Source organism: Melospiza georgiana, chromosome 3 (genome assembly GCF_028018845.1).
Source record: "Melospiza georgiana isolate bMelGeo1 chromosome 3, bMelGeo1.pri, whole genome shotgun sequence".
Lineage (NCBI taxonomy): Eukaryota > Metazoa > Chordata > Aves > Passeriformes > Passerellidae > Melospiza > Melospiza georgiana.
Window position 1 is genome coordinate 12987597 of NC_080432.1, and position 10469 is coordinate 12998065.

Consider the following 10469-nt stretch of genomic DNA (forward strand, 5'->3'; position numbering starts at 1 on the left):
CCTAACTTTCACTTCACCTATGCCTTGAACAAATATTTCATTAAGATGGGATTCACAGCACGAGACAAACTCAGTGGTATTATTCCAAGTAATCAGTTTCCTCAGCAGGTCAAATAAATAATGAACCACGAGCCTTTTGTTACCACTGATGTCATCAAGAAGTGGAAATGTTGGCAAGCTGCCATGTTTGATTCTCTGAGACTATCTATTAAAAAGCAAAAGGTACCCAGCAGATATAATCCACACCATCAATACTATATTCTCTTAACCCTTCATCTCATCTCAAAAATAATTTAAAAGTGAGATTTTTGAAGTGGGTAACTAATTTGCTTTTTTCCAGCTTACTCTCTCTAATACTGTCAAAAGTTAAACTTCTAAACACACAATTTCCATCTCTTCAGTTATGCACTAAACCTGTTTCTCTGAGAAGCATTCACAGAGTAACAGAAGAAATATTTTATTTTCTCTTTTATGCATCAACAGATAGCAGGTATAAAAGCAGAACAAGAAATACAACTCTTAATTTTTGAGGAGAAGATGAGGGAAACACTAGGATTTTTGTAACAGATGAACATGGGCCCCAGAAGCAAAACAAAATCAAATTAATGAGCAGCAGCAGAATTGAGGTGAATTTTTATGCAATCTTGTTCTTCATGAGTAACAAACAGCCTCAAAATGCTTTGGTGTTACAGAGCTTTTATAAATTCCATTTTGCACCAGTTAAAGTCAGGAAGAGCAGTTTGAAATGAGCAGAATTTTACTGCTGCATGCCAGCACGTGCCCCTGCTTGCTATTTCTAGAAAGAACTAAAGGCAGATTTTCCAACCACAATTCAATTACAATTAAGGTAATGGCAAAAACTTTGGCTTTATTACCTTTCCTTCATTTGAATTTCCAAGTAATCCCTTTTTCCCCTCTTGGATATTTCTGAGCATAAAGTGCACAGTTTTTCTTCAGTTAAAACAGGAATAGCAGAAGATCAATACAGGTTTTCATCAGAACAATAACAACAAAATCCAATATGTCTCATGGAACTATAATTTATACTCTCCACAGAGGTGATTTTCTATTGGTAAAGTCACTAAGACTTTATTCATGAATAAGTTTCAGTTGGGAATTGGGTGAACTCACCTGGAAAAGCCACCTGTCCAACACAAACCCATGAGTTTTCACATTTTGCCATAAAAACATTGCCAGGAACACAGAAAAACCCAAAACATTATGCCTGACGAGCACTACCTTGAAATAGGAAGGTCTCTACAGTCTGATTTTTGATCCACCTCACTTTACTGACACACCTTTGCACTCAGAAGTGATAAAAAGGTTCCAGGGGAGCTGAAAAATTGAGAAATGTGGGGGTTGATACTGACAAAAGCTGTTCAACATCATTTCAGGGAATACAGAGCAAGACACCTGCACACTTTACATCCCTTCCAAGGGTCTGTCTCACAAGACACCACCCCAATGCCAGCAGTAATGCTCACATCAGAAATGCCAGGATTAGCACACAAGGAAAAGCACCTGGAGCTGAGAATGCTGCAGTATTTGGAGAGGTAGAAGTGATCTTTTTATTTCTTCAGCACTTCCTAGAAAAGCTTTAGGCAGCCCAAGGAATGGAGCACTTCAATAAAGGAGTATTTGGTCAGGATCATTAAGTGGATCATTACCCAAGCACCAAGTTCTGCTTCCTTAATTAAGAGATCCCAAATGCTCCTGTACTGCCATGGGACAGCTCCTGACTCAGGATGGGCTCCTGCTCACTTCTGTCCAGAAAAGGTACCAAATTCAATGGTTCTGGAACTTCAATCCAAACCCTTCTTTCTGCATGGAAGAGGTTTGCATGTGATAAAATCACCAGCATTAATCACAGCACAGAGCAGAAGCACCTCTCAGCCCACTGAGCCCCAGGCTGTGCTCAGAGTTACAGTGCAAAAATAGCTCCCAAGAGTTGACAATTCAAGTGGTTAAGGCAGAAAAAGTTACATTCTCAGTAAAAATAGCCTTATAGGCACACTATCATATATTTAAATAATGACCTAGCCTTGATTCCAAACTGATTTTATCAGTGTTTTTACCTTCTACTTCAGAAAAATACTACAGTGTGACTAATTCCCCCAGGGAAAAAGAAAAGGAATTATGAACAGTCCCTTTCAATAGAAGCAGTACCTCTTAATCAATGCTTTAATGTTTTATTAAAACTCCTGCTATTAGGGAAATGGCAAAGCCCAGATTCACACCCTACCTGCAGGTCTCCTTATGCCTTTGAGTAAACAAAGAAGCATTTTGAATTTCTTTTTATATAATTTAAAAATACATCCTTTGGGCCAGCAATATCCTCTGTCAAACACTGAGGTGTTAAAATTGTATCAGTAATTTTCTGTCTGGCTGCCAAGATCCAGGTGTAATTTAGGCCTATGTGAAATTAAGGAATCTGAATAAATTAAATTAAGGATACATGAGCTACAGTTCCACAATTAAGAAGGAAATTAATGCACCTAATATTTATAACTTAAAGAATTCCTACAGTCAGAAGTAGAAAGCTTGGAATTTCCTTGAATAAAAATTCCTAACTCTCTCAACAAAAACAGAACAAAAATGTAGGTAAGTGTCCCAGGCAAATGAATATTGAATCTTAACCCAATATAATACAACACTGATTTGTAAAAGGCCAGTTCTCAGCTAACCAGGCAGGTGCCTTTGATTAGATTTATTTTATTACCTATACTTAGAAGAATCACTTTTCTCATCACCCTGGACATCAGGAAAGCACTTCAAACGAGGAGCTGGTTAAAATGGAGACAGGAATATCCCTGTAGGATGAGACACATGAGCCAGGGAAGAGAAAAATTGGAAAGCATTAGGCTAAGGGAAGGCTGAAATTGATTTCACTTAATAACCTTTGAAATGAACACTGGAGAGAAGGAGGAAAGGCAAAGGAAAGGAGGAGTGCTAATGGCACAGGTCTGGGAAGGCAGAGCTGGATGGAGCAGCTGCTCCTCACACTGCTGGCTGCTAATTTGTTGGATTTGATACAATCATGGCAAAATAAAATAAAATAAACCACAATTCCTTGCCCCTTCTGAGATGTACTGACACGGTTTTTTAACAGCATGTGGATGTCTCCCAAAACACAAGTTTTACATTCTATAAACTCCCACTCATTGTGTGGAAGCCGACATTTTAAAAGGCCACAGAAATGCCTCACAGGTCACCAGTTTTGAGGAGGTAGATGCATTTCCTATCATCTTCATAAATGAAGATGATATGAAGGTGAATCTGAACACCTGGCAGCCTGAAGGCTGATGCTCCTGGACAGTACAGTGAAGTGACTTGAGTACCAATCCTGCCCCTAGAAATGAAACAAAAATCAGAGTTTCTGAAGTCCTACCCAGACCCAGTTATTAAGGCAGAGTTAAATGGCATAATTAAGGAGCTCCCTTTGAGAGCTGATATTCCTGATTGAACAGCACTGCAGCCAAAGTGAGATTTCAGTGCTCAGAGCAACCACTGCTTTTCTGGAAGGAGGAAGTGTTAAAACACAGACAAACCAAACTGGTGTTTAACAGAGGAGATGGCATCATCCACTCCAGCCCACCTGGGTGGGAGAACACAGCAATAGATGAGCCAAAATCACCTCTGCCATAACAGGAGAGAGTTCCACTGACTTCAGGAAATCTGTCCCAATGTTCCTGCAGGTTGCAGATTACAATGACACACTTCACAGTCCAGTACAGGTGAAACGAGGCTAAAGCCACAAAAACTGATGAGACATATTCATTTAAGGCAATTTATTATTTTCACTACAAGTGTGTTTGTAGATGCTAAAAATCAAGACTGTGGCAGCCACTCACATGGGTCGCTATGCTAAAAAAGATGGCCACTTCTGCAGAGATAAGAAAGAACATATGGTCCTTATTGCCAGCTCAGGGTCTCTTTTCAAACAATTTTCCTCAATGTGATTTGCCTCACAATTGCCCTAAATCCTGCCATGACTGCTCTCATGGAGCATTGACAGAATTTGGCTTCCCTCGAAGATGCATTTTCCCTTCCCCTGGTGACTGCCTTTACTATTGATTTTTGGCTAATCCCCACAGTTGCTAGAGAAAGGTTTTGGCAGGTTTCCCTGGAGGCTGCAGACCCCATTGCCTTATCAGCAGAGCATCCTTTCTGCCCTGAGCCCAGCCTGGCCCCTGCCTGTTCCCCTCTGTGCAGGGACCAACAGGGAGAACATTCAATGTCCTCTGCCTGGCCAACAGGAAAAGCCACAGCTGCCATCCCAGCAAAGCTGGCCTGGAGAGGGGCCTGGCTGGACACAGAGAATGAGGAAATCCCCTTTCCCACAGCAAAATGTGCTGCCAGAAATCTGGCCCATTTCATCCTCTCCTTATTGCAGGGAGATCAGACTTATTTGCAAGACCCTTTAAACCAATGCAGAACTGTAATCAGAAAAGTACTGCCATTAACACCTCTGACACAAGGGGTTGTGGCAGAGAAGGGGGGGATTCTTTTGTCAGAGAAATAACAGACTGAATATTCTATTAACAAATCACTCCTCTGAGGACAGGGCTGCCAGCATGTAAGCTGCATTTTGAGATCTGAGTGGCTAAACTGAGAAGAAAAGCTTAAAGAACCTTCTTTGGGCTAATAAAATAAAATTCAGAACTAATACCTGGCTTGAACTGCCTGTGTGAACAGCCACTGTGGTTAAAATATTTATTGGGGTTGTTTTTATTTTTGTTTGGGGGTTTTTAATTGAGAAAAACAACAGCTGTGGATTTTTTTTTGTTTTGTTGGTTTTCTTAAGGCAGAGAAGGAAGAATTGGATTACTGATTTGGATAGACAAATCACAGAAATACAATCATAAAATGATTTGGGTTGGAAGGAACCAACTTTCAAACTTACCTCCAAGTGAGTGCAAAATCTCAGAAGCCACAAAGAAAATACAAGAATGCCAATACCTATTAAATAGAACTTTTTTTTTTCATGTTTGGGATTGGCTATCTTGTTGAGAAGAGGGGTGAAGAGAGGGTGCAGGGGTACAGAGCTCTGAGGAGGAGCCGTGCCTTGTGCCCAAACTGGGTAAGAGCCCCTTTAAAAGGCGCTGTGCTGTCCGGATGTGCAGCTGCCACTCAGGAGAGGGGACAGACACACTCCGGGTGCTGCTGTCCCCAGAGGGATGGAGCTCCATCCTGCCGTGCCTGCCTCTCGTGCTGCCCCGGCTGCAGCGGGGCTGGAGCTGTTTCCATGCGGAGCTTTATCCCCAGGTGGGAACGCTGCTGGTGGGGGCTGTACCTGCAGAACAGGATGGGAGAGACAGGGGAGCGCTTCTGCTTTGGGGGAACCAAAGGGCTCATTTCCAGCCCTTCAATCGGGACAAGATCCTGAGTGACAGCCAGTGGCTCCTCTGAGCTGTCCCCCGGCACCGAGCCAGCCCGCAACATCCCTGCGATCCCTGCCGCTGCTTCTCCCTGGATTCACATGAAAAACGAGAAGGAAAAAGCTACACAAACAAACCAAAACCAAACCACAAACCGAAGGGGAAAAAAAAAAGAAAAAAAAAAAGAAAAAAAGAAAGCCAACCAGCCCAGGAGATCAAATACATATTCCCCCAGTAAAATTCTCTGTTAAATATTAAAAATACGCAGGCATTTACAAAGAGATGGAAACAAAATAATCAGCAGTGCATGGAGGTGTTTCTGACTAAGCGCAGCGGAGTTTTGCTCTCTAGCTCAGATACAAAGCTGTGGCACTCGGGGTTAGGAAGAGAAGGGCTGACAGATTTAACTCCCGCAGCACCAGCGGTTCCACCGCCGCGATAAGGCTGAAACCTGATGCCAGCGTGACTCTCACACATCACAATGCGAATCCTGCCACCACCACAGAGTTCAGCTTTAAACACCAACAGTTAAAGTGGCAGCTCATTTCCACGGCATATCTGTGAGAAAAGCCTCGCTCGAGGAGAGGCTCGTGGTTTATTTATAGGCAAAACAGCTGCTTTGTGCATTCCAGGATCTGGCTGAGGTCTGCTCCCAGCCCTGCATGTTCGAGTTACCTCGTGTGCAAGTAAAACGTGGAGACCCTTTCCAAAGCCTTTTCCACTGGATGAGACCTCTCCTGTGGGACACAGCCCCACTGAGGACTTTCTTTACTCATAAGAAAAATGATAATGTTTGATGGTGGTGGCAGACTAACCCACACTACAACTTGGGTTAGTTCATTTTAAAAAACAACAAGTTTTCACAGCTGCCTTCCTCTCCTGAAGTGCTCGTTAAATATACAACAAACAAAAGCAAATCACAGCCTCCGGTCAAATTAATAGAGAAGATGAAGATGCTTCTCACCTGCACATTGGAATGACTCCTCTCACACCACCCAGAACTTTCTTCCACTGCTCCCTTTCTCCTCCTCTGTTGCTGTGCATCTGCCACCCTGCAGCTGAACTTTATAAAATACTTTTGTGTACTTCTGGTAGTTAACACTGGATACATGAATGTGTCAGTACAAACAGGTATAAAACTCCCCCAGGTTATTACAAATACAAGTGCTGAGAACTTTTTCACATTCTCCACATTTGCTCTCACCTGATAATATTCATTGCCACTCCAAGTTTCCAGCTCCCTCTAAATATTTCATCTCCTGTGGATTCTCACTCTTAAATCACACCACTGAAACAGCCCACGCTCCTACCCCTCTTATATTTTTATGATCCTTTGAGAGGAGTCCTGTATCATTTATTTAGATTCATTATTGCTTTTCCCCCTTAAAAGCCACTTCATTTAATGCAGCTACCACTTCCAAGTTTCAATGCACATAGAAATGGGGTGGGTGTGTGCTCTGACATCACGATCAGCATTTTGCCAAGCAGCAAGCTGCAGTTTTGCCAGTCTCATGCTGGAGGAGAAATCAATGACAGATTCTAGATCCTTCATATGCACACAGACTGCAAAATGTCAGACAAAAGTAAGCAAACAATTCCCTTTCCCTGGAATTCCAGTCCAGTGTCTTTGCCCAGTTCCCAGAAGTCAACATAAATCAAGACAAGATTCAAAGATCAAGACACAAAAAGACTTCCCATTACTTACAGAGCTTCAGAATGAATCTCTGCAGCCATGAATAATCCCAAATGAACTGGCAGCACAACACACTTCCCAAAACAGAATATTTACACACACACAGAGGGAAAGAATGGGAAAAACTGGTTGCTGGTAATTCAGACACTCCAAATACATTTGGAAATATTCATCAAACAGGCTAAATCTGCTCTGCAGTTTACTGAGGCACACAAAACTCATACAAAATACTGAATGCTTGCACTCAGGTATTAACATCAATTTAAATGATCAGTTTAATTAAAGCAGGCAAGTTTAAGCACAGACAAGCCCTGCAGTGACTGGGGAGGGGGGAGGAAGCACTGAGCTGTAACTTTGCCTTTCCCCAAACACACTCATCCCAATCACACACAGTTTGCCCAAACAGGAGCTCTGTGTGGCTCTCCCTCCTCTGTGTTTTCCCTGCCTTCCTGAAAGCTGCACCAACTCCCTGGCTCTTTTTCCAGGCAGGGCTGCTATAAAGGGACTTCGGAGCTGGCAGGCAGCAGGCACAGGGCTGGTACAATCTCCCTGCTTTGCCATCTCCTTCTGCAGACACTTATCCCAACCTTGCAAGCCAAGCCAGGCATTTTCCTCAGGTTTATCTGCTCCATCTTAAGCAGTAGGTAAGATAAATTCCTTCAGCGGCATTCCAGCCCTCCCTCAGGTGATTCACAGCTACATGAAAGACTTAAAAGGAGTTTTTCCTCGGAGTTGCAAGTCAGCATGGTGCACACAAAGCCCATGCTAATTTATTCAGCTCTCTTATCTGCCTCCTTTCACTCTCTCAGCTGATACAAGGCATGCCAAGTTCACTAAAGCTGCCCTGCTGTTCCCTTCCCCTTCCAGAGGGAACATTCTCTGTACCTTTTTAGCAAGATGCCTTTTAAAAATAGGAACACAAAATCCAGCGCTGGGCTCAGGATAGCTATGGGAGACACAGCAGGTGCAAACATTCTCTTACACAGCGTTTTCTCATGATATGACAAAGGAAAACTTTTACTTGCAAAGGTCTTAGAAGGACTTTCCAGGGTAATTTTCATCCCAGTGCTTTCCAGATATGGCACCCAAAATCCCTTTCAGCCTACAAGTACCAGAAAAATGTTTCAAAAAGCCAAATTGTACCAGACAAGACTGAGCTTCCTGGAGAGGGCCAGAAGGTGTCTGTGCCTCTTTAGCTGCAGGCTGTCCTCAAACTTCCCACTTTCATCCCATTACTACTGTCACAGAATTCCCACTTAAAGACACAGTAAAAAACCCAAATATAAATATAAATTGGAAAGCATGATATTACAGTTAGTTATCTAATATTCTATTTATTTATATAATATTTATACATATTATACAAATAAAGCTACAGAAAAAATTCTGTAATTTAAAGACAGCACAAGTTAAATATGTGGAAAAAAACCCAGAACAGACAGCACCCAATTTAACATGGAGCTAACTGAAATTTGGAGTTTGGCCCAGACAGAGCCTTCTCACATGCAGACTTATCCCTGTACTTAGTGTGATGATTCAAAAAGTCAGTTTATGGTGCATCCAGTCAAAAATTTTCTGGATGAGCAACATGCTACTGCTTAATTTGGAGTTCTTCCTCTCTTGCCTGATGCTGAACACATAGCAGTTAACTGGAGATCAGCTTTTCGTTTTCCAGGCACCGCAATTTTTCTGTGCTATTGAATTCACCATGTTCAGGGGGCAGTTGGTTGGTTCTGTGGAACCCATTTCAAACCCAGCCCAGGTCAGCCTGAAGATTTTCCTGCTTTGCAGGAATTCCCACCCATCCCTTGGCTTTTTCTGCTCAGTGGCAGGAGCAGTGGGAGCAGGTTTGCTCCCTGCAGGAGCAGAGATTTGGACAGGATTCTCAAGGCAGCGGAGGGCAGTTAGAGATCCAGTGTCCATAAGGAGTGATAAAGTGAAATTTAATCTCACTGGGAAGCAGTGACACCTCAGCCCACCCCTCAGAGGGTCAGCCACCCCTTCAGAAGGCAGCACACCGATTAAATGACCTCATGCACTCCTGCCTGAGCATCTTTTGTCCTGTCCTGGGGTGTCTCACAAAGAGCTGCGGTGCTGACAAGATTTGAGTGTGCTTTGAAGGTGCTTTGCAATTGGTTACAAAGGCTCACAGACAGCAACGAGCTGCTCCAGCTCCTGGCTGAAAAAAAGAAAGCTGGGAAAGGGGAAATTATCTCTCAATGAAGAGTGAAAAATTTTTACCATAAAACAACAAAACTGGCATTTTCAAATTACAAAGCAGTACCTCAGAATGGAATATAAATGTTATTAAAAATTACTAGAAAGAAAAAAGTTTTCCCAAGCACTGACAGTGATTTTAAGTGGTTCACACATCTTTTGCTTCTAATTTTCCCCTACAGTTTTATTTTCAAAGACCTCAGACACCTTCTTGCATCAACATTTTAGGAACAGGCATCTCATTTATTGTAGCCCAATAAAGCACTGAACCTAAGTCAAGCTCAGTTCCATTTTATTTTACTATCAGGTACAATAATGCTGCAAGCCAAAAATTTAAAGGGAGATTTTGGAACTAAGACAATGCCTATTTACAAACAATTATTAACTACAGCCTCATTATGCAATTGTTTCCACAATTTTCAGGACTGGAATTTGTCTTCCCAGTCTTTTTTCCTCAAACTGTACCAAGCACAAAGAAGTTCTTGGTGGCATCTTCCAAGCCAAACACTCGACACCAAAATGCTCTCAAACCACTCATTTTTTAAAAGACAGAATGATTTAGGCACAACAGTATTTTTCAGATTCCTTGTGCTTAAAATATTCTGTTGAACTACTCAGAACTCAAGAAGTTTTGGAGATGCTGATTTTACTAATGCTAACAAAATTGGCCAAAAGCCAAATCTGCCTCCTCCAGGCTCCAGAAGGTCAAAGAGGAATAAATGGAGCCATGAATCAGCCCAGAAATGTGGGATTAGAAGATGTGCAGTCAAATCTTGGCCTCATTAGACTCATTACAGCAAAACTCCCATTGCATGGCTTTAGTGGCTACAGGGGGAACACTTTGCACCCAAAATATCCCAATTAAGGTATGAACCACTGCTGCAGAACACTGGATCTCAAATCCAGCAGGGCAAATTTCTAAATCCTCTTTCAGGGCAGCTCTGCTTTCTGTTGGCAGGCAGCACTCCTGGAGTATCAGACACTTCTCCCTGTCTCCCATTCCCTTATTTGACTTTGCTGACCCCAAATGAGATATGGGGAATCACATCTCATCCCCAGGCACGCTCCTGCCCAGCCCTCACTGTCCCAGGGATCCCTGCCCAGGTGGGGGATTTATTTACAGGCACAGGAGCTCAAAGAGCTTTTCCACCTTTTTACTAAAACCAGACTCTCTCTGCAGG